Source organism: Semicossyphus pulcher, unplaced genomic scaffold, assembly GCF_022749685.1.
Source record: "Semicossyphus pulcher isolate SPU_LCO1_2020_fin unplaced genomic scaffold, fSemPul1.0.p SCAF_13, whole genome shotgun sequence".
NCBI classification, from domain to species: domain Eukaryota; kingdom Metazoa; phylum Chordata; class Actinopteri; order Labriformes; family Labridae; genus Semicossyphus; species Semicossyphus pulcher.
The window spans coordinates 24,287,451-24,291,567 of NW_027211637.1; positions in this window are offsets into that span (position 1 = coordinate 24,287,451).

The following is a 4,117-nucleotide window of genomic DNA, read 5'->3' on the forward strand; positions in this document are numbered from 1 at the left end:
TAAGAGATTCTTTAACTTTTCAGCCGTATGCCGGCAACTAGATAAGGAGGAAATGTCAATTTAAATTTTACTTTGTAACGGCACTGTGCTGTTAAAGTGAGCTTTCAGGCTGAGAGCAGCACAATCAGCTAGTCCCAATAAGCCCATTCATTTCTCATGGAGCGGAGGCACCGGGGAAACCCAGCAAACATGCTGTCGGACAAGAAGCGTGCCAGCTGAGATACAGCCAAGCTGAGAAGTCGTCCCCTTTTCGCAAACAGCAGTCAATCCTTGTTTTCCAACCGATGTGAGTCTATTTCATTAGTAACAGCTCGGAGTGGAAAGTGCAAAACAGGGAGGATGCTATTTACAGCAGGTCCAAGAGTCTGATCCTGAAACTTTAATGTGAAACACTGCTGAAGTAAATGATTCAGGTGCATCCATTGTGGGAATTCAAGCTTCTTTTTTGCACTTTAATTGACTCTAAAAAGAATGAAAAGTTTCTCGCAAAAAAACTCTTCTCACTCTAACTCGTTGTTGTGCGACTGTGAGGAACACCTGATGAAAGGAGAAACTAACTATTGGACCGAATAGATTTCAGAGATGTTATTCACTCCCGTCAAGTCCACACACAATATCCACTGATCACAGATCTCAGTTGCATCACTCTCAGGGGTAAAAACTTCTTCCCCATCCAGATCCATTTTGGAAACTGTTGCATGCACACTGATCAAAGGGTGAGACAAATCGACAGAGAAAATGAGACTGGTTTTAAAAAGGATAGCAGTGCGAAGTGGGTATTTTGTTCACTTTTCAAGAAGCCTTCACGTAAATGTGAAGAGGAAAGACTCTTTGGTGTTTACCAAAGATTCCAATCAGTCCAATCTGTGGCAATACACTCCATCAACAGCAGCACAAGCAGCAGTGGTGAAAAGTTGATTTACTCAAATGAAGCCAAGCTCAGTCAGGAAGACTTTATTTTGCATGCTGGTTCTATCGTTCATTTGTCATGCCATTCTGCTCGCACTCCCCTCACGCACTCTTCATTTCCTGCAGTCATCAGCTGATCTCATCTGTCCAATCGTACTGCAACAAACCCGCCTTGTTAGTTATCATATTGTTGCTGTCTGTTTAAATATGGCTTTTCTCTGCCTCCAGTTCATTCAAGACGTCCTTATGCGCGACCCTCCACCTCCTCATCGCCGCCCAGTCTGTGCTGTTTCATCATCTCATCAGCCAACACCTCCACCACCAGCGTCTGGACTTTATGGGGAGGATATATCTTGCTGCTGCTCCGGGCCGACACCCTTCGATCACCAGATCTCCCCGTAGAGTCCAAGCGCCAAAGACTTCTGACTCATGATTCATCATGATTGTCAAATATATGTTCCTCCTGACTTCATGTACTTGCCTCTCCTGATTGAAATACTGTTAAAAAAGTAACTCACATGCATTAATGCATCAGACTTAACAATGTAATGTCACCTCACATGAGCCGTTTTGATTATGCTTCCATCACTTTCAGTTGTAATGGAGAATTTTTACACATTAGTTTTGGTGCTTTTGCTCTAATAAAGATTCTGACCACTGTCTCCCACCACTCATAACAACTATGAAATTCTTGCATGACTTTTTTCATTAGTTCCATTTAAAAGTTTCCTTTTTATCTCCCTAATTCTCCCCACTCAGTGTTCCTGTATTACTTTGGAAGGTGTCAACAGCAGCGTCCTCCTACATAACACCTGTTTTTCCACCAAATTAGCTTCGGTTTATGAACCGGCTCTGTTGGTGCTGTGTATCAAACCAGCCTGAGTTTTTCACAAGTTTTAAGCGGATCCGTTGTACTCAAGGAGGTGTCATCAGCAGAGGGCATTGCAAAATGCACATCAGAAGTGAACAGTAGTAGCCAGATGGCGATTCGCACTGATTGTTTATGTTCTGTAATTACAGATTAATTTCACCCCAAAAAATGCATGGACTAACATCAATGATCAATTAAAGGGCGACTTTTACATGTGAGATGAATAATTATAAAACATGTTTTATTTTGCAGCAGTACAGCCTACACGTGTGTACAGGAAACTCCATGTAATGTTGGCAAATTTGTTGTTGTTTGTTCTACATGTTCTACAGATTCTACATAGAAATGTAGAACCTGTCGGCAGGGACGTGGACTTTAGGGATGGTAGTTTGAACTACGCTTGTAGTCCGAGTAATATTGACCAATCACGTATCAGCAGGCTGCGGGGTATGCAGGAAACAGCAAAAGCAGACAGAAGGTAATCCGCCGTAATGACATCCCGGCTCCCATCACCAGCTATCTGTTCTACATCAAAAATTCAACTTGAGACAAATCTGCTTGATGCTGTGTCACGAAAGCCAGTCGGCGTTTAGATTTCCAGACTTCCTTGAATGCATCAGAAATGATCGATCCGACCTACATTCAACAAACGAGCATTTTAAACGTAGTTTTCTTCTCCTCTTGAGGACAGACATGACAAAGCTTAATTTTTACTTTTTTACAAATCTGCGTCATGATGTTGAAATTTCAGCAGACTTAAGATCCGTTAGTTACAAGTAAACCACAGGAATAACAATTTCTTTTTCGGGTTCATACCGCAGTATGAAGTCTCTTCGTAACTTACTATTTACAGTGAAACTGAGACTCACCAGAAGCAGATGAACGGGCGCTCCAAGAAATGACAACATTTATTTCGCTGACATATCTAAAGTTTGCTTTACTTTTGTTCTGAACACAAGTTGCTAACTGGACTGTAAACAATGCAGCAAGCGGAAAAGGAAGTCTTGGCTCGAAGTCATTTAGCGCTATTCGCTGTCTAAACCAGACACGTTGTCCTCAGAGGCTATTGCGTCTCGGCCCTGATTGGCCCTGAGATAGACACGACTATGACACTCCCATTGATGTTGTCACTATTGGCAGTTTAGGTCAAAGAAAATCTGATATATTTTGAATCCAGATGGAAGTCAAAATGTATCAGCTTCTATATTTTTCTGGTCTGAAATAGTTCAAAATGTTCAGCATGGTTCATATAAGGTGCCCTAACTGGACAACAAATGTGTTTTCTATGTTGGTGGAATAAGAGTTCTTGTGTAACAGACCCAAATATTTGTTATATCCTCCAGAAGGCGCCCCGTCTCAACTATGACAGAACGATTAACCCTCTCCGACTTCCCACCCAGCGTCATAACCAACTGTGTTTTTAGAGCGCCTGACCAGGCTGGAGCTGTGCTCGGGTCTCCGCAGACGTAGTGACCATTTTCCCCTGCTTCACCCGTGAATTTCTTAAAGCAGAACAGCTAACTGAATTATTGCCCGCTTTGTCAAGGACATTTTAGTAAAAAAATAAAATGTCTGAGAGAGAGAGAGAGAGGGGAAAAACCGAAATATCAAGCTCGCTGTCACAGCCCCTTTGACGCATTTCTGTGAGGGGGCACACACCAGCCATGTCCTAGATAAACGGTACCCTGCACTGCATTGAGAGAGTCTCTACAGCAGTCAGGTTTACATAACAGCAGACAATACACGGGGAAGCACATCTCTTCCAGAGCGCTATATGAGAAAATACAGGCTGAAATGCTGCCTGTCCGTCCTGTTTAAGAGCCACTGAGGATTAGCTGTGTGAAAAAATGGGCTTCAAGATGACTCACAGCAGTAAATTAGGAATAATTTTGTAGATTGGTGTAGTTTACATGCTGGATGTTAATTAACGAGTAAGGGCATTGATGTAATTAAATTCTCAATGGCGCTGTTCTTTATTTTCTTTTTCCCCAAAGGAGATCAGCTGAGACATAAGGAACCTTACTATGGCATGCACTAATGCAAACACAGATGCTCATGCTCGGCAACGGTTGGTGGGTTTAAAATTTGCATATTATTTCGATAAAGCGTGCGTTCCCTTCCCCTTGCATCGTGCCGTGTTCAGACCGTTGCTTAAAGCTGCCCGGTCCTGTCAGTGTCAGCTTGCAGTAGAGTCAAGTATGACAGACCAGCGCTTGTAACCAGCAGACAAGAAAGTGGAATCCGATCAAGGGTCAGCCCTAAAATGAGAGGAGGAAAAAGAGAAAATCTGGAGGAGCAGAGACAGCAGAGAGCACGGGTGAAGCCCGGCTTGGCCTT